The 22871-nt window shown below is 48.8% G+C and overlaps 1 protein-coding gene across 46 annotated transcripts in view; it reads left to right on the top strand.

Moving 5' to 3' along the window:
• Window positions 1-22871, top strand: part of LOC144799531 (uncharacterized) — a 5513712-nt gene that overhangs the window by 2004701 nt on the left and 3486140 nt on the right. The window lies entirely within an intron of this gene.

The raw sequence follows: 22871 nt of genomic DNA, 5'->3' as shown, positions 1-22871 counted from the left end.
TCGGTAAATAAGAAGTGGGGGTATGTAGGAACATCCAGATGTTCCATTTACCGAATCGTTAAGAATCGGTATTTACCGATTCGGTAAATACCGACCGGTAATGCTCCATTCATTCCTATGGGCTTTGAAGCCCATAGGAATGAATGGGGCATTACTGGTCGGTATTTACCGATCGGTAAATACCGATTTTTGGCAAGGTTTCAGGGGGTGTCACTTTGACACCCTCTAGCACCCCCAAAAAAGGTTCGGGGGCCATATGGCAGGCATACCTGCCCTAAGGGCAGGTCTGCCTGTCATATGGCACAGGTGTGCATGCACACATGTGCATGCACACCTGAATCGGTATTTCACCATCAAATTGAATTTGATGGTAAAATACCGATTTCTTAGGCCTTGTGGGACTCAGAAGAGTCCCACCTACATATCAATTTTACCGATTCTGTAAAAATACCGGTCGGTAAATTTACCGACCGGTATATTTACAGATTCGGTAAAATTACCGATTTGCCCAGTTTACCTGCCCCTACATCTCGGTAGCCAAATACCGGTCGGTAACGGCCGAATTCGGCCGTTACCGACCGGTATTTGGCTACCTACATCTGGCCCCAAATGCCCAGTTTACTGAATTGCCACTTTTTGCTTTTAAAAAGGATAAAGGCATTGGCAATCAGATAGTACGCGCAGCAGTGCCAAAAACAAAGACTCCCACATTGCGGGACTATTTACATCTGCCTCCAATCACAGGACACCATAAATGCGGGACATGCCTTTGCTGCACTTCTACAATTGAAGGAACTTTGTTCCAACATGAAGGAATATTGTGGAAACATGATCAGTTCACGAATTGTAAAACGCGAAATTTGGTCTATGGGATCTTATGTCCGTGCAACAAACTGTATATCGGTAAAACCAATCAGGAGACCCGACAACGAATTGCACAACATAAATCCAGGATCAAGAAAAAAGTTCTTACAGCCCCCCTAGTCCAACATTGGATTGAGGAAGCCCACGTCGAAAGTGATTTACGATGGACAGTAATCTCTAAGGTTGAACCTGACCTGAGAGGTGGTGATTTGGAGGCCAAACTTCGACAGAGAGAAGCAATGCTTATTCTAAAATTCAATCCCGCAAAAAGGGGCCTTAATGAGTTGTCGGAACTCTATAACTTATAAATATGTGGGACAGTAATTTACTGCAACAAGTATTGGCTGTCATCATGGTAATTCATTATGCATAGATATTGTATTGGGAACTGGTTAACACAACGATTATTTAACAACTGAGTTCATTTTTTAAATCAATTAAACTTGCTTACCCCTGATAAAACGAGCGCCGAATTATTTCATCTGTCTAGCGGCCTTTCAATCAGATAATCATTTGGGATTCATTTTGAGCCGCTATAAGGATATTTGTTCAACTCTCATATCAGCTCTGCGCAAAAAACTTCACTACCCAGCAAACGTGGTGGCTGGTACGTTTTTTCACAACCAACTTTAAAAGACATTCAATTCTTCCAAAAGTTGAATCAACGTTGCGTTAAGAACTACACCTCCCGTGATAAACTACATTTCCTAGGCAACCTTGAGAACGGAACATCGCGCTTTATTACAACGTTAACCCGGAGGATCTTCATGGCGTCTTTTGGACTGAGACAGCGCCAGAGGGAGACTCTACGTCGTGAATGAAAGGTATGTTATCGCGCGCTCAGTTAAAACAATGCTAGGGGGCTTGCAGCAGCTTAACAACGGTACACAGAGCGGTTGTGCCCGATGGACATCACAACTACAACCCAAAAATAGGGACCTTGTTTCTCGAGACGACAGGGGTCATTTAGTACCTTTTCTGTTTTTTCACCTTGTTACTTCCTCCCAAATAAAACATGGACTCTCTTTTATAATTTTCAGAGACGACAACAAAGGTCCTTATAATTCAAAGAAAGTGCATCGCACAACCCAACTTATAAGCGCCCGTGGAGGCTAATCAAGAAGGCATCTTCTTACATCCAGTGAGTACCAGCTCCCATCAATTTTTATAACTAATTTTGCTTAACATCACATGATATTGACAGCCCATTGTCCTTTCCCCACAGTTCCCTTCTGTACAAGACACCAGAAGCCGTCCAGGTACTACCCGAGTGTGAGTTGGACTGAATGTTAAGTTGAGTGTTGCCTGAGTATATGACTGATGGAATGTTTTTTTATTTATGTTTTTCAGATTGATTTCTTACACGGTCCTGAGGAGAATCCCATCATTCTTAGGGGTTCGAAACGCGTCGACCCTTCTTTTTACTTAAGCCAATCTTTTGCAATATTGGAAAGTTTAAAAATGTTTCTGATGGCTTATTAGTTGATTGTACCAAAAGATACCTTTTGATTTCATTGTTGTGGGTATCACCTGCCAGAATGAACTAGGATCAGTGCAGGGTCCCCATTCCCACATATTACACTTCTTTTCCTCTCTCTTTTTTCTTAGCCCTTTCACTCACGTATGATTGAATGTGATCTTGTATGAAGTTGACTTTGAGTAGACTACTACTCTCACTATTTTCATCTTTGTCTTCACTTTTACATCACGCACTTGTAAATATCCACTTATAGATTTTAGTCTTCCTCTCCCTCCTATGTATTTTGTAAGAGACTTTAGACTGAGTAATAATTAAAAAATATACTCCTTTGCAAAAAAATTAAAATAAGTTCAAACAATGGTGAAACAAAATAAAAATATTTTTTGAGATTAGATTCTGGACTGAAAGAGTGGTCTATAGAAATGAGAGATTTGGCGCTCGTTTTTTTATATAGTACCTAATTTATTGAGCAGTACTGGCATCTGTTTTGTTCATCATATAACTGGCGCAGCCTTACTGCGCTTAAGCCAAACCCTTGTTGTTTACGAGACCTACTTAAGGCACCCCCCATGCGCACACGAGCAGCGGACGCACCGGCGGCGCGCCAAAGGCGCACCTAAGGAAAGCCCGTCTGCGCCCGTCCACGGCCGGCTGGGGCAAGGGGCACCTCACTATGCTCGTTTTCTAAGTTATTCTTCCGAGCAACTCTGCTCTTTTCAAGGCCCCTGGCCACTAACTGACCCTTCACTTGCTCATATTGACAAACTTGGCTTGCTTCAACTCCATCCTACCACCTTTCTCCCCCAGAAAGTGCAACTATCGGTCCCTCCTCTTACTCCTATTATGTCGGGTCCTCTCTCGCCCCCCTACCCTGCTCCCGCGATTTCCGCCTTTCTTCTTAATACCCGTTCAGCAGTTAAACACCACCTCGAACTCTTTGTCTTTTTAGACATGAACAAACCAGATCTTCTGTTTCTTACAGAAACCTGGTATTGCCCCGACTCCTTGCCGGATGTTATAGTGGCCCTTCCCTCTTCCTACTATGCCATACGTGCCGATCAGCCCGTGGTGAAGGTTGGAGGCGGGGTAGCGTTGATTGTCCGTTCTAATCTCCACTTTCAACTATTATCCTTCCATCCCATCACGGCGGTCGACTTTTTGGTTGTCTGATCTGTCTCTCTCCTGGTCCCTCTTATCTGCGTACTTATTTATCACCCACCACAGCAAATGTCGCACTTTATCCCCGCAGTCCAGGAATTGTTGGTGACCCTAGTAGTGAACAACTCCTCCGTCTTGGTACTAGGTGATTTTAATTTCTGGCCTACTGACCCTCATGAGGACCTCATGTCTAAAAAATTCACAGAGCTGCTCCTCAACTTAAACTTTACCTCACATATTCACACTTCTACTCATACCCATGGCCATATCTTAGACCCAGGTTTGGTCAATCAACATTCCTATTTCTCCCCCTTTGGTTATTCCTTGCCCCTGGTCTGATCACTCCTACGTGTCCTTCTCCTTCGACCAGGGCCCTACTAGGAAACCTCCCCTCCCTAGAAATACCTGGGCACGTAATTGGAACCGCGCAGATCTAGTCACACTCTGCTCCTCCCTTTCAGCCTCAGCTCCCAACCTTGCAGGTTTTTCTTCCTCTTCCCAAGCCGTTACCATCAACTCATGGCTTGCTGCTGAGTGTGATCAAGTAGCCCCCCTTAAACGCGTCAGAACCAGGCGCGCCCACGATGCTAATAGATGGTTTAACACCGAGCTTAAAAGCAAAAAACTTACACTAAGGCAGGCGCAGCGTGCCTGGAGACGTGGATATTGCCCCGTACTGAAACTACAGTACACCACTCTCCTCCAAAAATACAAAAGAGCTATCTTTCTTGCTAAATCTGAACATTTTGCCTCCAAGATTCTCCTTGCCGAAAACGAACCTAAGGAAATTTTCTCCATAGTTCACGAGCTAGCCTCTTCAGATAGAGCCACTCTCAAACCAATCTCTTCCCAATCTCTTTGTGATTCTCTCAATGACTATTGTATTGAGAAAATCGCAACCATTAAGTCTAATATTCCACTACCTTCCCCATCCTTCCAATATCCCCAACCCCTGCTTAACCCTTTTCTACTACACCAACTTCCCTTGATCTCTAGGGAAACCTTTTTGACTTTGCTTGCTAGGGTCAAATCGGGATCCCCGTCGGATATCTGTCCGGCACATATCCTGAGAGAGATCTTCTGTGCTTGTCCTGTGCCCCCCTTAACTTTCCTCAATGACTCCCTCATGCAGGGTATTGCCCCTGATTCGCATAAATCAGCTATAATAATTCCTATCCTCAAGAAGCCAGGCGCTGATCCCACCTCCCCTCTAACTACCGCCATATTTCCCTTCTCCCTTTCTTGGGAAAGATCCTAGAATGTCATGTCACCAAAGTACTCAGCACTTTTATTGAGGAAAGCCGATTCTTAGCACCCCACCAGGCTGGCTTTCACCCGTCACATTCTTCCGTGGCGGTTGTTCTTGCCGTCCTGGACGAGCTCAGAGGGGGGCAGATTTGAACTTGCCCCAGGTGCTGGTCCTCCTTGATTTGTCCGCTGCCTTCGACACGGTCGACCATTCCATTCTTCTCGACCGTGTCGAGGGCCCGGGTATCAGGGGACCCGCCCTGGTTTGGCGTACCTCCTTTCTGAGGAATCGTACCCAGGCTATTCAACTGGCAGACTTTTCTGGGCCCTTATGCAACGTTAACTGTGGGGTACCACAGGGTTCCTCCTTCTCCCCTCTTCTTTTTAATCTTTACATTCTCCCTCTCATATTTGCTTTTTAGCAAATGGAGGTCACGGTATTTAACTATGCCGATGACCTCCAGCTGATCTTTAACCTCTCTCCCTCCCCCGCCTCCATTCACAGCTTCCAAACCATCATGATTTTCGTCAGCGACTGGATGAACTGCAATCATCTCAAGTTAAATCCTGATAAGACCGAACTGGTACTTACAGGTAGCAGCTCCAGTCCCTGGACCTCCCTTTTTTGGCCTCTCTCCCTCGGCACCCCCCCTTCACCTTCTCCCTCTGTTAAAACACTAGGGATCAAAGTCAACAACAACCTTACAATGCACTCCCAGATCGGCACTGTGGTCTCGTCCTGTTTCCTGACCCTTCGCTCAATACGCAAGATCTCCCGTTTCTTTTCCTTTTCAGCCCTTAAACTCATTCTCTTGGCCATGGTCATGTCACATCTTGACTACGGCGACATTTTGTACACCGACGCCTTCAACTTATTCAAAACCATGCAGCTCAACTTATCTATAAACTCCCCAAATTTCACCACGTTACCCCTCTCCTAAAAGCCCTGCATTGGCTTCCCATCCGGGAGCGTGCCTTTTTTAAGATGGGATGTATGACCTTCCAGGCCCTGGCAGGTACTGCACCAGCTTTTATTAATTCCCAAATCAAAGCGTATGTCCCCAACAGAGATCTGCGCTCCTCCACTCAGTTCCTACATCTCCGTTCCCGGCTTCAGGAAGAAGAAATCAGGGGGTTTGAGGTTTTCCACCTTGGCCCGACCTTCTGGAACACTCTCCCATTCACTATTAGGTCCTCTCTTACTTACCTTTACTTTCGCAAATCCCTCAAGACCCTCCTCTTCTCACGAGTCTTTTCTCCCTAGCTGTCTTTCTCCACCTTTCCGGGTCTGTGTCCTTAGCGCCAAGAAGCCGTACGGTGATCGAGCGCTTTACAAGTCTCTTAAAATTCAACTTCAACTTTTACTCTGTTTCCTTCCCACCATCCTCGACTGTTTCACATTTTCGATGGTATACATGTTGACTTTCTATGACTTTAATGGTGTTTCTTTATGAGTTTATTAAAGTATGCATGCAGTACTAATTTGAGTGCCTTTCTGCAGTTACTATATGACACGAAAATGTGTGTTCTCACTGCTAGCTGCTCAGATTCAAGCATGTGAATCTATGAAAGTTCCAATACTGGAGTAAGAAACAAGTTACTTACCTGTAACTGTAGTGCTCCAGTATTGGAATCTTTTATAGATTCACATGCGGCCCACCCACCTCCCATGGAGAAGGTTCAATTTGAAATCTCAGTTTTTCTATCTTTACGCACCTGTGCTTTGGAAAATTTGAGGGACTGGAGCTCTCTCAGGATTGAGATTGGCTGGTTAAAAGTTTGGTCCTTTTTACTAAAGGACAGAGATATGTTACAAAAATGTTAAGGCCTAGGGCCTTTTGTTCTATGTATAATAGGACATTACTTTCAATAATACCGGGGACTCCCATCTCAACGACGGGGAATGATTCAAGCATGTGAATCTATGAAAGATTCCAATACTGGGGAACTACACAGATAACCACAATAGATTAAGTGCGTGTTACTAAACCGGTTCAACAATGACAGGGAATTTATGGTAACTTGAAGTCACTTACTGTAAGGTGACTTCCTATGACATGACATCTTAAGAAATGTATAGGTGGTTCATATATTCTGGTTCTGCCTATAGAAGTAATACTTACAAGCGACCCTGGTGCCAGTGTATATGTTTCTGTCAACATACTTTTGTGTGTGCATTTATGTTCTATTGCCAGAAAATGTTGCCTTTTGCGCTGATGTGTACTCATCCATACATTTAGGTATACATTCATATATGTAGCTGTAGCCATTTATGATCAGACCTTACATTTGTGTTAATCCCGGTATTTCAAGGTCAGACTGTGGATACCTGGTGATGACATTCCCTCATTTACCATGCTCAACATGCTACATGGGACTTTAGTCTCTATTGACAATCACTTTGGTAGTTACGTTAATGTGTATGGGTAGGTGTATAACTTACTGGCGGTGATGTCTGCTACAGTTCCCATTCTTATATTCATCGATGATGTATAGTAGAAGAATGACAAAAGGGATGGGCTCCATAGCTACACAGTAGATGTCAAAGGAAGCGTGTTGTGCTGACTTTCATACTTAAAAGACTCCCCGTCTGCCTGCTCTGACAAGATGGTTTTACCAACACAGACGGTGCATCGGAAATACGCATTGTAATAGGGCGGGCGTTGCCAGGGCCGGAGCTTGCTCCGAGCAACTCCATTCGACCATTCCGAGAGCTTGCACAGTTGGAATTTCCAGTCGAAGTCAGAGGAACACTTCGATCTGTAAGCAATGTCTTTTTGGGCATCATAATACTGTAGTTGAAGCGACCACCTCTGAAGCTACATCAGTCAGTCCTACCACCCCCGACAGGCACGCGGAGGCACTTCGGACTGACATCGTAATCGGTCCCTATATATTATTAGTTAACTAAGAATACATTCATTATATTTAATTAACTTCCTAGTCTTTACCCCCAACAAATGCAACTCGCACATATAACCTAAACAATATTTTAATAACATATTCACATAATTATTATAATTTCAACAATTATTAAAAATTAAAAATATCCATCAATTATTATGAATTCCTAGACATCCCTTACCCATACAAAAAAACAAAACACACCCCAGAAAATATATATTACTCAAATTATATAATTAATTATCAGTTACATAATTATTTATAATACTAAATAATGTTTAAATAATTATAATTAATTTACTTCCCACTTTATACCCATACAAAACCCACAACCCACACATTAAAGTTTACTTTAAATAATATATGATTACCATAACAAATTATCATTTAAATAATTACTAATAATAAAAATGAATAATACATTGATGATGATTATTTTACTTCCCACCCTATACTCCTGCAAAACCAACAACCCCCACCTAAACCTTAACTAAAAACATGATTAATTATCAAATTACCATAAATAAATTTCAATTAAATGATTAATATTATCTTCAACATTTTCATGATTATTTTTAATTAATTTACCTCCCACCACATAACAAAAAACTAGTACATTAAATTTAAAAGGTGTACCCTTGTAAGTCCCTAGTATATGGTGCTATGGTACCCAGGGAATATGTACACCAGGGGTCTCCCATGGACAGCAGCATGTGTTGTGCCCCCTATGGGAGTCATTTTAAACTAGACTACAGGCCTGCCATTGCAGCCTGTGTGTGGTGGTGCCTGTACTTCCCACAACAGATGTAAGTTTTCTGGTGATGTATGGTATCACAGATTTTGGTTTTGGAAGTATGAGCCCATGTACTGGGGGCCACTTAGGGGAGCCCCCTATACTTCGGGTAACAGCTTTTCAGGGTCTGCCAGCACGCTAGTGCTGTTGCAGAACACAGGCATTGTTCTGCCCTCCTGCTGCAGAGCTGCGCTTGAGCGGGGGAAGGTACAACAACTGATTTCCTGCCACAGTCAGGTGTGACCACCTCCCAGACAGGAATTAGTGTATTGGGCTGGGGTGGGGGCATTTTCGAGCACCATCAGACTGAATTGATGGGGCACATTTAGTGCTCTCCTTGCATTTTCAGCTTTGAGCCAGTTCAGGAACTCTTGGTTCTCGCTGTGGTGCGAAACTGGACAAAGGGCAGGGAAGTATCCTCCTCTGTATCCAATCCCTCCTCAGGGAGGGACCCCAGAGTCATTCCACCCATTTCCTTGAGTATTTAAGGGCTCTCCCATAGTTGGATCTTCAGGTTTGTCTTGGAACAAGACTCACCTCTTCGACCATCTGGATATCTGTACTTTGTTGGACTTTGCCTGGAACCAAGACTGCATCAAGGAAGAATCCTGCTGCTACTGTTCTCGCTGTTTTGCAAGTCTTCTGCCTCATCTGTGTCTGTGCTTCGCTCAGGTTCCTCATAAGATCTGTGGACATCAAAGACATCTGAAGAAATGTCCCTTAGTGTGAAGGTGTCACTCCCCTGGCACTGCAGGCACCTCAACGAAGCTGAGCGGTCTGCTTCCCCTGTCGTCCTTTCGACTCCCTGAGGCTCAACAACACAGGTGGCTCTCCGGAGGCCTGACCTGTCTTTCCTGCATTTTTGAGGGCAGTATCCCTCATCTGAGTCGCTGGTACCAAACCCCTGTGCACCACATTGACTTGCCATTGCCGAGGCTTGTTGACTCCAGAGATCTTCGGACTACAAAAAGTTCTAGCCTCCAGCACCTCATCTCTTGAAGATCAGTATTATCACTGCATTACTTGCCCCCATCTTTGGTGAGCTGCCTGAGGTCTTCCTGCAACTCCTCTGCCTTTTGGCTCTAAGTCCTCTCGAGTGTCTTGTTCTGCTTTGGTGGGCTCCCATGCTTGCGCTGGGCCTACTCTGACTCTCTTGCAGTTGGTAAGGCCCTTGGACCTTGCTAGTCCCAACAATTGCATCTTATCGTCTTTCACGCCAGTTGCGGTTACCAAGTCTTGTCGGTTCTCCTGCCGGACACCGATCTCAATACTGACATCCAACATGGCACAGCAAGTGTGCAGCTCCTGGTCATCTCAGCATCGCCTGGTCCCCACAACTGCAGCAACAACTTTCTCATCAACTCTCTTGAGCTCCCTGCAGAGGTAGGCATTGTGCTTCCGTGCCTCCTGATCACCTCTGTATGTCATATACTCTGTCCCCTCTTCTTGCTGGTTGTGCTCTTCACTCCACTGGACATCTTCAGCGACTTCTCCAGAGGGCTTTCTTCCCAAGTCTTCCCTTGTCTACAGGAGCTTCCAACGTTAATTTACCCCTATGCACCCGGCTTCCATTGTGCAGGCAACCCGGTTCCATGGGTGGGGTGACTCTCCAACCTTCCGTCCTCCAAAGGGTTTCTTCAGTGTCCTCTGGAAAGGGTCCTTTTTCTTTAAAACTACAACTGCTTCTCTGTGGCATCTCGTTACAAGCGGATCAAAGGACGTTCTGCCTTTCACTCACCTGCTCTGCCCCGCTTCCTGAGCACCGGACACTGTTCGCCGGACCCGCTTGGCGGGTCCCGCATCACAAGGGCAGCTAGCGGGGTCTATGGTGGCGATACAGGGCTGCGAGCGTGACGGCAGGGACTCCATTGACCAGGAGTCCCTGCGTGGCCAATAGCTGACACCTAGCCCGCTCTCCCTGTAAGACACGCCCACAGAGCACCGGCTTCGTGAAAACTTGCACTTCTCTTCTGACCTGGTGGGATTCTTCTCTGTGGCATCTCGTTACAAGCGGATCAAAGGACTTTCTGCCTTTCACTCACCTGCTCTGCCCCGCTTCCTGAGCACCGGACACTGTTCGCCGGACCCGCTTCACGGGTCCCGCATCACAAGGGCAGCTAGCGGGGTCTGTGGTGGCGATACAGGGCTGCGAGCATGACGGCAGGGACTCCATTGACCAGGAGTCCCTGCGTGGCCAATAGCTGACACCTGGCCCGCTCTCCCTGTAAGACACGCCCACAGTGTACACGTACATAACCAGACCAATACCCGCGCACGAAACGAAGCGCGGAGCGAAGCCCGGGCAAAGGGCGGGCCGTTTGAGGTCGTTTGAGGACGGGAGAGACCGGGACCGGGCTACTCCACCTGGTCGGACCACCCTACCACCTCACCCCCTACAAGCAACGGACTACTCAGACGTCGAAATGTGCACCAGGGAAGCAAGGAGCAAATCTTCACTGGCTGCGGCAGGAGCTGCTAAAGGTACCATCGACAACTATTTTGTCAAAGCAGGATCACTCTTGATAGAGGACATCGCTGTACTAGAGAGACGCATTTCTCAGGAAATTGATTGGTAAGGAGATCATCAATGGGCCCATTGGCTCTAGCCAAGACTCCTGATGGAAGGCTAGAGGCCAACAACTCTAGACATGGGGCTTTAGGGTGTCAATCAGTCATATACCAACACAGACTTTACAATGGAGGCCTTAAGTGATCTTGACGACATGAGCCTAATGACCCTACCGACAAGTCAAATACCACAAACCCCACTTCCAACTCCTGGCCTTGACCCAGCCATAGCCACCACCAGTGAGAATGCTTTCGATCTCACAAGGGGAGCCCGGGAAGGAGCTATCCAAAAAAGGAAGAAAGGGGGGCAAAATAAGGGAGGGAGTAAGCCAAAAACCCCTAAGCCCAATCTCGCCAGGGACATTGCTAATGCCGGCGATACCAGCTCCGGCCATCCATCCAATGACAGCGTAGTGCCTCCACCCATAGTCATTGTACCTACAGACATACCATCTCACTCTAACAATATTTCAGTGGAATCTCATAGTGAGGATATTACACTTGCAGACATAGGTACACTCTTTAGGTCTCTTTTAAGCCCCCTTGAAGCCCGCTTGATAAAGATCGAAGCTAGGCTGGTTAACATTGAAAAATCCACAGTCCAGCTGGCTGATACCCTGAAACTAGAAAGCAAGGGAGCCAAAGGGGGGCTGGATACAAAGCTTAAAAAGGGCGTTGAGCAAATAACCTTGACAAAGAAAAATGGCCCAGCCACTTCCCAACATATACGAAACAAACCCAACCAAAACAAGACTCCCCAACTCTTGGCCAATGCAAATACAAATAACCCTCTCACACAAACCCAGGCACCATCACTTCCACCCCCAAATACAACTACACACCTTAAAGATAAGGCCACTCCTCCTGACAAACCACAGAGCGAGCTAAAGCCCCCAGACAACATGCAAAATATTTTCCGGAAAAGCAAACCTGTGGACTTACCACCTGAGGCGTCCCCCTACACAGTAATTTTAGCGGGTGTGCCTGAGTTAAAACCCACGGCCATAGAAACGACCATCTCCCTTAAGAACAAAGTCATTAGCTGGCTGTCCATACACAGACCTCTTCCACAAGACACAACTAGCGATGTTCTTATGGTAAGACGGGCTACCTGGGTGGGAAATATGAGAAAAACAATCAGTGGCGATTGTGTCCTGGTTAGCTTTAGAGAACCTAGTACATCCTCTTATATCTGCAGTTGGGCCCCTGACGATCAAGGGAGCCACATTCAGTCTCTCCCTCTTTCATTCTTTTACCCATTGAGTATGCATACTTCAGAAGATCAGAGATGGGGTATCAGCAGGAAATGATGGGAGGATGGGAGAGCAATTGCAGAGGGAGGAGGGAACTCTACCATCATAGGAGTAGGGTGCCCGAGCATTTACCTCCATACGGCGATGAGGAAGGTTGGGAGATTAGCACTAGGAGGAGGGGCGGAATGGGGGGGAAGAATGAGAGGAGTTTCTGGGCCCCATAGAATCCATCAGCCAGCGTACCTCCCTACCTTCAATAGGTACAGTAGTCTTGAAATGGTAGACTGACAGCTCGAGTCTAAAGGGAGGGATCAGTACCACTTCCATTCAACTGAAGGTAGAAAGGATAGAACCACCTCCCCTGAACAAGCCCCGGCTCCACACGAACAGATAGCTCCTCCAAATGCACTTGCACATTGTCGAGAGCACTGCTACTTTAGAGCAGATACATCTGGCAATGATAGTAATCCACGGGTTAGCCAGGGGGAACTGCAACAACACTCAATGGTAAATCTAGGTACAAACGAGAACAACCATTCTGACATCGAGCCACCGCCTATAAGATCCCCAACACTGACCCTGATCTCATGGAATGTAGCTGGGCTGGGTACTAAAATGAATTGTCAGTAGTGGGTTTCTTTCACCAACTCAAAAAGTATCTGCCTCTTCCAGGAAACCTGGGCAAGAGAGGAGTATACATCCCAGGGGTTAGCAGTATTTTCAAAACCGGCCAAATGGGGGGGTCGGGAACGACCGTCTGGACGGTTGGCAATTTGGGTAGCCTCCCAATTGGGTTGTCAGGCCAGATGCCTAACTGTGGATTCAGATGACATACTAGCTGTCCTCCTAGAATGGCCAAATTCCTCCAAATTGGCGATAATAAACGTCTATTCAAGACCTGTAGCCACACTACGAGAATCGAATACCATTGAGGAACTCTCCGCTTTTTTGAGCGAAATTCCAAGGGAGCTCTACTACGTGGTTGGAGGGGATTTGAACTCGCATTATGAGCCACTGCCCGACCTTCTTGATGGACCCTCCCTAGAGGAGGATTCAAGATGGCTGATACCTGCCACGGTGGCACCACCACCAAGAGCTTGGACCCCCCTCGCACTGCAGATAACCGCCCTCACTCTTAATCATGGCCTAAGGGCCTGCAATGGGCGTACTAAATCAGATATGCCAAGCAAATGCACTTTTAACAAAGTAGGAAGCGAATCCAGATTAGATTATGTCCTAGTCCAATTGTCATCCTGGTCACGTATCATCGACTTCAGGGTAATTGATAGATGGGACAGTGACCACAACGCCCTGGAACTCGAATATACCTTGCCAGGTATCGAGGACATGGGACAGGGCAAACAAAGTGAAAAGACAGGGCTATTTTTGGAGAATAACCGAAGGAGAGTAAGGTGGGGAAAATTGGCCACAAGTGGCGTTAAGCTACCCAGGCTCTATGCCAGAATCACCACAGTGTTGGAAAAGGCATTTGCTATTGGTGAGGAACTTAGTGATGGGAAAAACAGAGAGCAGTTATGGCGAACCCAAGAAGATCTAATAAACACCAGGGAGTTAAATCTTTTTGTAAAGGGTGCAGGTAAAACCAGAGGGACACACATAAAGACCTGGTACAATGCCACATGCCGGGATTCCAAACGAGAACTTCTACTCGCAATAAAGGCGTGCAGAAGCCGGGAGGAGATACAAGCTAGGAGACGGGCATACAAGAAACTGCTGGCAAACGCCAAGGTTGAATGGGACCAACAACATTGGGAGGAACTCTCTGGCGCATTGGCTATCAGAGACTCTCGCAAATTCTGGCGCATAGTCAATAATGGATCAGAGGATCTCCCCTCGGCAATTGAACCCAATATTGCCCCAAGTATATGGCAAAACCACTTCCAGTCCCTATATGCAATAGAGGATGAGGCCCGAGTACCCCCCACTACACTTTAGTGAACGACACGGAGGGCGAACCTTTCACTGAAAAAGAAGTTCGGGCAGCTATTGCGGGGTTGTCAACAGGCAAAGCCCCGGGGCTCGATGGGGTGCCGGGTGATCTATTCAAGCAGGAACCAGGGGTATGGGCCCCCTATCTCCTGCTGATATTTAATGCGGTCCTCAAGGGAATGGAGGTCCCGGATACTTGGCTGGGTGCAGAGGTGGTTCCAATATTTAAAAAGGAATCCCCTCTGCTTCCAGCCAACTATCGTCCAATAAGCCTTATCGATGTATCACAAAAGCTCTTCGGTAGGCTAATACTGGACCGGTTGCCGAACTGGCTGGAGGAGACAGATACCCTGACCCCATACCAAGCAGGATTCAGGAAGGGGGTGTCCACAATTGATCAAATATTCAGGTTAAATCCCATCTATTGGAGGACATCATTGATCGAGGACGGCACCTTGTACACGGTTTTCGTGGATTTACGTTCCGCCTTCGATTTGGTGCCAAGATCAAAATTGTGGAAGGTAATGGAGGAGATGGGCGTCCCGAAAGACATCCTCGCAATCCTGATGAAATTACACCAAAACAACTTCGCACGCGTCAGGTGCGGGAGAAGTGGTAACCTAACTGAAAGATTCCCCGTTCGCAGAGGGGAGAGACAGGGCTGTGTGCTCGCACCGACCCTGTTCTGCCTCTTTGTGAACGGGGTAATTGCGCACCTGACAAGGATTGCCAACACCGACGCCCCAAAACTGTACGGCAGCAGGGTGCCCGCAATCATGTTTGCGGACGACACCCTGCTGCTGTCCAAATCCCGATGGGCATACAGCGGGTGCTGAATGGTTTTCTGGAGTTCTGCACAGAATGGGGACTTGAAATTAACCCGCAGAAAACCAAATTTATGATCCTGAACCCCATGTCCTACAAACGCCCCAATCCCTTACTTGGCACAGTGCGCCTGGAAAGGGTCTATACAATAGAGTACCTGGGGATAACCCTAAATCAAAATCTAACATGGTCGGCACATCAGACAAAAGCAAATATGAAACTGGCCCAGAAGGCGGGAGGCATCATGAGAATTGCGAGTAAGTCATCATATCGCCCACTCAGCCCTGCAATCCAAATTTATAAAGCCCAGGCGCGGGGGGAGTCACCTATGGGGGAGAGTTGTGGGACCATATTCCATCGCCTAACTTGCTGACCACAGAAAATAAATTCCTCAGGCAGCGGATAGCTCTTCCCCCAAGTACTCCACTCATGCCCCTGAGACTGGACCTGGGTCTGAGGCCCATCACGGAGGAACTAGGGCTCAAACCATTAACCTATTGGCGTCGCCTATGGAGTAGTCACGATCTTACTACCTATAGAACTGAGCTACAGGAATTTTTATCCTTGCCCAACGCCACCAAGACGCCCTGGTTAAATTACATCAAGAGAACCTGCGAGACCCTTGGATTTCCAGAACTATGGTCAGACCCGGAAAGTACAAGTAACAGGATTCCGAGGAAAGTGTTATCCAGAGTGTACTATGATAAAATGCTTCTCCGAGCCCTGGACAGTACTCGTGAAGGATCACTGACACATCACTTCATAAAAATTAAAGATTCATATAATCCTGAAAGTGTTTTAGATGCCATGACTCCGTCACTAACAAGAAAACTATTCCTGCAATGGAGGTACGGGACCCTTCCCTTGGGGTCTTTCACCAAAGCATGGTCCTGTCGGCCTCCCACAGAGACGTGCCCTGCATGTGCCCATCCAAAGGAAAACGACATGCACGTGGTTTTCTTCTGTCGAGCCTACCAGAAAAGTAGGAAACATTGGCTTGTCCCCCTCCTTAAAACATGGGATTTAGAACATTCTTACCCGCATACAGAGTTCTAAAGACTGATTTATCCCCGCCAATTGTGTTTGCCTTGGCAACATTTTTAACTGCAATGTGGCACGCCCGAATCCGATTGATAAAGAGGGTAGGAGATTCTTTTTTTTTTTTTTTTATATTTTTATTGCAGATTCACAGGGAGCCACTAACAAACAATCAGGTACTCCAGACAGTAGCCACAAATAGCGCATCTCACTATCGGTAGATGGATACACGGCCATTTAGCCCACACCCCAGAGGTCGGGCGGCGAGTTTCAGGAGAGCGCTGTTGGTGCAAACTTATATACAGTTCTGAGCATTAAATGGGCATTCCGAGCATCTGCTTTTTTTCTCTTTTTGCTGGATCCCCCCCCCAAACCCCCCAATAAACAATAAAACACAGGTTTCATGCCTTCAACAATTTACATGCAAAACTTTGCAGCAGTTACACTTCCATTCCCACCCCTCACCCGCTAGTGCCAGTAATGCCCTTCACCGGTCTGAGCCATAAATCGCAGGTATCTTACGATATTTCACAAGTTCAGTAGTGTTTGTCACCCCCTTTGAGTAGATGTCCCATTTGTCCTAGTAACCCACCCTACACCCGTCCAAAGAAGCCCTCCCTTACAGCCCCCCATCCAGCCCATGGTAGAGTCTCCACTTAGACCAAACTCTGCGGAATTTTTTGGGACATCCCCTAGCCTTATAGGTTACCCTCTCGGCTGCCATGTAGAGATCTAGCCCTCTCCTCCATTCCTCCAGATCCGGGGGCTCCGGCGCTCCCCAATGCTTTGCGATGTCCCTTTTCGCAACAACCAGTGCCAGGACCGAAAATATAAGAAGTGCGCGTGTCAGATCTACCTCGTTAGTCATGCCCAACAGTGCTAGCTTGGGATCTTGTGGGATCGAAGCCCCTAGGACCTCCTCTAATTCTTTGAACACCTGGGTCCAGTATGTTTGTATTATTGTGCAAGGCCATATTGTGTGGTAGAAATCCCCCACTCCCTGATGGCATCTAAGGCAACGTGGGTCCACTACTTTCCCCATTTTGCATAGCCGCAGTCTTTCATAGTAGGTTCTATGGAGTACGTTCAATTGAATAAGTCGCAGTCGTGACTTGATTGCCACCTCCCGGGGATGCATTAGCACTATTTCCCAGTCCAGGTCCTCCATCTCGCCTACCTCAGCCTCCCAGATGGCCCTGAGTCTTGCCAGATCCCCCAGCATATGGTTAGTTAATGTTTTATATGTCAGGGAGACCGCCTTTTCCGGTATCTGCTCTTGAAGGAGCCTCCCCTCCAGAGGTGCATACTCTGGAATATCTGTGAGTGCGATATTTTGGGCCTTCCAGGCATGCCGTAGTTGTATATATTTAAACTGTTGTGTGTCATGGAGCCCGAAGTCAGACTTGAGGACTTGGAAAGATTTGAGCTCCCCCTTGGCAATTACATCCCCTATAGTAGAGATGCCAATGTCGTCCCACCTCTGGAAACCTCGCAGTTTGTAAAGTTCCGCCAACCACTGGCAATGCCACAATGGCGTCTGCCGTGTGGGCTTCTTATCCCATCCCATGCGTCGATTGGCCTTCGTCCATGCGGAGAGTGTTACGGACGTGGCCGGGAGGAGGGGAGTCCTTCTAAAGGTCCCATAAAGATAGCATAGTACGTTTTTGGGCGACATTTTCGTTCTTTCCAGAGCGTATGTTGGGTGGTCCGCCGGGGCATGAAGCCAGTCGTTTATTGGCGTTAGATGTTCTGCCCAGTAGTAGGCCTCTAGGTTAGAAAGTGAGATCCCACCACTGTATTGATGCCTCTGGAGCATGGACAGAGCCACCCTGGCATGCTTGCCTAGCCAAAGGAAGGATCGCAGATCCGCATGGATCCTGTGAAAGACCGCTGCAGGTATCGGGTAGTATTCGTTTTGCAGAGCATAGAGGAATTTCGGCAATGTGACCATTTTATCCATGGCCGCTCTGCCCAGGAGTGTCAATGGGAGCTGTCTCCACCGGTCCATATCTGCCACCGCATTAAGTATGATCCGTTCTAAGTTTCTACGGAATGAGAGGGTCTCACTCACGGTAATATAGATGGCTAGGTATTGGAAGCCTTCGGTGGTTGTCAGTAGGTTTTCCGGTAGTCTCCCCCATCGGTTACGACCCCCAGGGTCATAAAGTACGGATTTGTGCTAGTTTATTTTGTGCCCGGCCATCCCGCCATATCGTTCTATTTCTCGGAAGAGCTCTGGGACCGAGGTTTCTGGTTTGGTTACGTAGAGCAAGACATCGTCTGCGTATAACGAGATTTTTTCTGCCATCGAGTCAGCGTCGCTGCTCGTAAACCCGCGAATGTCATTGTTTTGCCGGATCCTGGCGGCAAGCACCTCTATTGTGAGCGTAAAGAGGAGGGGGGACAGGGGGCATCCCTGCCGAGTGCCTCTCTGAATCTGAAACTCACGCGATAGGGTCCCGTTCACCCTCACCCTGGCCCTCGGAGCAGTGTAGAGGAGCTGGACCCACTTAATGAAATTCGGTCCGAAACCAAACTTATGTAGTACTGCAAAGAGGAAGGGCCAGTGTACCGCGTCGAACGCCTTTTCGGCATCCAGGGAGAGGAACCAATGGGGTCGCTGCGGTCCCGCACTTCTTGTAGCCAGTTATGGGTTCTTCTAAGGTTTAATTTAGTGGCTCTATCTGGTAAGAAGCCTGATTGGTCTAAATGAACCAGACCTGTAATAACCGCTCTCAAGCGGGCAGCCAAGATGGTTGCTAACAGTTTCACTTCCGTATTCAGTAGGGAGATAGGTCGGTATGAGGCGCAACTCTCTCGTGGTTTGCCCTCCTTATAGATTGGGACAATCGTAGCCCTAGCGAGGTCTGGGGAAAGCTCTCCCTCCTCAAAGGCACCAGTAAAGAGGCCCCCAACATGGCGGGACAGAAGGTCCGCCGTACGCTTAAAGAGCCCTGCCGGGAAGCCGTTAGGTTTTGCCCGGTCTCAATCTGGCAATGGCCTCAGTGATGTCATCCACCGTTATGTTCGCCTCTAGGGCAACCATGGTCTCGGGGGGCAGGACCGGTAGGACTGTAGCGTCTAAATACTGTAGAGCCTCCTCTTGAGTGGCAAGGTCACGGGCTGCATAGAATGTTTCAAAATGCGTAGCAAAAGTTTCGGCTATCTCCGCATCGGTGGTGACAGTAGCGCCATCTGTGGCTTTTACACTGTCAATCCACTTCGCCGCCCGCTCTTTCCTGCTGAGCCACGCCAGGAGCTTCCCCGACTTGTCCCCTACATCGTATAACCTGTGAAGGGTGGCAAGGGACTGGGTCTTCGCTTCATTGGTTACCAGTTCCCTATATTGTTTCTGAGCATCTAGAAGCCGTCTAAGGGTCTCGGTGTCTTTATGGGTCAAATAGTCCCTTTCCCCCTCTAGGATAGCCTGTTCTAGGGAGGCCACCTCTGCCTGAAGTCTCCGTCTTTCCTCACCCAGCCTAGAGTTTATCCTGTCCCTAAGTACCGGCTTCAGGGCTTCCCACAGGGTAACACTCGAGTCTACCGTACTCACATTTTCTGCCAGATATACCTTAATGTCAGCCCGGATGCCTCTCATTATGGTCGCGTTTTGCAGATCCCAGGCCGCCAAGAGCCCGTGTCTCTACCCTGGTCCCTTCCCACTCTCACATACAATGGCGAATGATCCGATATGCCCCTGGCCCTGTATTCTGCAATATCGTCTGCTCTCAGATACTGGCGGGACATAAAAATGTAGTCGAGTCGTGAGAACACTTTGTGCGCCCCAGAGTAGTATGAGTATGTCTACTGTGTCGGGTGAAGCCACCTCCAGATATCTGTCAGTCCTATGGCAGACATCTGACAACAGAGTGTGGTCTGGTGCTCGCCTCTAGTCACGTCTCCAGATCTATCGAGTCCGATGTTCATAACATCGTTAAAGTCTCCTCCCACTACTTGTATCGTATCAGAGGTATCTAGGAGTATATGAGTAAGCGCTGTGAGTGTACGGGACTGTAGTTAAGGTGGTGCATAGACCGAAACTAGTGTGTAGGTGCGTCTGTTCCAGGTGCCCTGTACTCCGGCGTAGGTGCCTTGTGGGTCAAGCCAGGTGCGGGTAATGCAGAATGGTGAGGCTTTTTTGACTATTACTGCCACCCCTCTAGAGTCAGAGGTATATCCCGCATGCGCTAAAACCCTGTGTCTCCCCCTAGCGATAAAGGCGCACAGAGTACCCTTGAGGTGTGTTTCTTGCAAGAAGGTGATGTCTGGGTCCACCCTCTTAATGTAAGCGTTCACCAGGCCTCTTTTGATCTTAGAGCCCAGACCATTGACATTCCACGTCAGGATGCTCAATCTCCTATCCCCCTCTCGTGGGGTGACTACGGTACTTGCCATTGGACTACGTGGTAGCTGCATGTGGCCTGACCCTGGCATGTGCAGGTGATGTGGGGGCTCAGTGTGTGCTGCTGCATGGTCCCAGTGAAATTGTACCCCCCCAACTGTCCCCTCCCGGTCCCCTATCCGAACAAACTTGACAACCCCCTCTCCCACCCCACTCCCCACCTCCCTCCCCTTCCAGTCTTATCCTTGGGCAGGACATAACTTTCCGCAGGAGTAGGCCTGTCGCCCACCCACAAACACCCTCCCTACCAAGCACCCAGGAAACAAGGAACAAAAGAACAATAAAACGTGTAAAACAGGGAAGCGTGTCAACTTGCGTGCTCTCCTCTGTCGGGCTGCCATTCCCATGTTCCAAGCGCACCATCATTCAAAGATCGTGTCAGCGTGAGGATATCTGCTCCCCACCAGGTATGCTCAGTGGCCCGAATCCCCACAGTTCATGATTTGGAGTCTTGCGTCTCTGATTCGGGCGCACTTTGTTGTCCAGAGAAGTCCTGTTCCAGCACTCGAATCTCCTCCACCAGCGGGTGTGCGGATTGACTCCCTTCATCTACTTCTTCTTCTCCAGACGTACGGCCATCCAGGTCATCCTCATCTCCGTCCTCCGAGCGAGCAGTAGATCGTAGTCCAGCAAATCGTGAACCTGTCCTGGCAGCGCCTGTCAGAGAGGCCGAACGCCCTTTCCGCGAATGTCCCGTACCTCGGCCACGGTAGGGTGTCATCGGGATTTGCCTCCTAGACCTCCTCGATGTTCTCAGACTTTGTGCTTTCGGTAGTTCCCACTGGGTTGCACTCTGTAGGGATCTTCCTGGCGGATCTCAGCCAGCTGTTTCCCTGCTGTTGAGGATCGGGTGTTCCTCCAGCCATTGCCAAGCGTCCTCCGGGTGGGTGAAGAAAAGCGACTGCTCCTTGTATATCACCTTAAGTTTTGCTGGGAAGAGGAGCATGTATGTGATCTTTAAGTCTCTGAGTTTCGCCTTCACGGAGTCGAAAGCGCGGCTTTGTTTCTGCACCTCCTGACTATAGTCCGGAAAGACCGTGATATGTGCATTTTCCAGACGGATCTCACCCAGTTTCCTCGTCTCCCTCAGGATAAGGTCCCTGTCAGCGAAATTAAGAAAGCGCGCTATGACTGGTCGCGGTCTTGCTCCCTCCGGAGGTTTCGCTAGGAGGGCCCTGTGCGCCCTCTCAATAATGAAGCAGGGGGAGAATTGCACCGTCGGGAAAGTTTCCATGAGCCACGTGCGTAGGAAGGATACCATATCAGTTTTCTCAATTCCTTCCCTAAAGCCAACAAAGTGGAGGTTGTTCCATCGCGCTCTATTTTTGGCGTCGTCGAGCTTCCATAGAAGTTGGCGATGGGATGCCTGCAGCTCTGCCATGTCCTTGCGTAGGGTAGTGATCGAGTCTTCCGCCTCACCCATCCGCGTCTCTGCAGAGGTAACCCTGTCGGATAGGTTCCGGAAATCCTGTCGCAGGAGTGTCACCTCCGAACATACTTCTCCTATCTTTACTTCCAGGGCTGCTCTGGACTCCTGAATATCTGTTCGCGAGGCCTGGATGGCCTCCATCAGCAGCGCGGTGCCCGAGCGCGCACTCGACGCATCGTGGAGGCCCACCGTCGCCGTGCGCGGGGCAGTAAAATTGTCCATGGTCCCCTGTTTGGGCCCTTTCGGAGGGACATCTCTCTTCCCCATGTCTCGCTGGGTCAGCTCGTTGAGTTCTCTGGGTGAACAGCGAGGCACCCCAGGCCCTGGGCGCCACTCACAACCCGGAGGAAGGTCCGCCGGTTCCGCGTCTTCCTAAGGGTGCCAGGTGAGGGAGCCTCAGCTCGCTGTTCGCACGGGACACCGACGTCCACCTCTCGCTTGTCCAGCTGGCCGGGACTCCGGCGGGCGGTGGCAGGAAGGTCTATCCGTCTCCACTTTTCTCTGTTGGCCGCTTCCAGTAGTACCCGGGATCACGAGTGGCGGGCCCTGCTCCCAGGCCAGGTGACAGCCGAGGTAGGCAGGCGCACGATAGAAATTCGCCTCGTTGGGTCGGCCCCCCCAGGAGATCGTCTATGTGTGGTAGGGCCGCCACAGAGCGTCCGGGCCATCAGGGGGGGGGGGCCACAGGCTGGGACGTGGGTCGCTCTCACCCGCGGCCATCGGTGGAGCGTCAATAGGCTCCTAGTGCCCCTTCACAGGTTACAGGGCGGTCTCCTCCCGTGCCCCCAGGAGCGTCTCTTGCTGACATCGCCGGCCCCCCCGGAGGGCTCACCGGTCCTGGATGACTCTGCCCCCAAGCAGTCCCGGTCTCAGCAAGGGCGGTGCCAGATGGGTGGGGGGTGTTGATTGTCGAGCCGCAGAGGGACGGGCGGCAGCCGGTAGTCAAACCGCGGAGCACC

The sequence above is a fragment of the Lissotriton helveticus genome, chromosome 1_2 (genome assembly GCF_964261635.1).
Source record: "Lissotriton helveticus chromosome 1_2, aLisHel1.1, whole genome shotgun sequence".
Classification (NCBI taxonomy): domain Eukaryota; kingdom Metazoa; phylum Chordata; class Amphibia; order Caudata; family Salamandridae; genus Lissotriton; species Lissotriton helveticus.
Note: the sequence above shows the minus strand (reverse complement) of the source record. Positions and strands in the feature narration are given on the sequence as shown.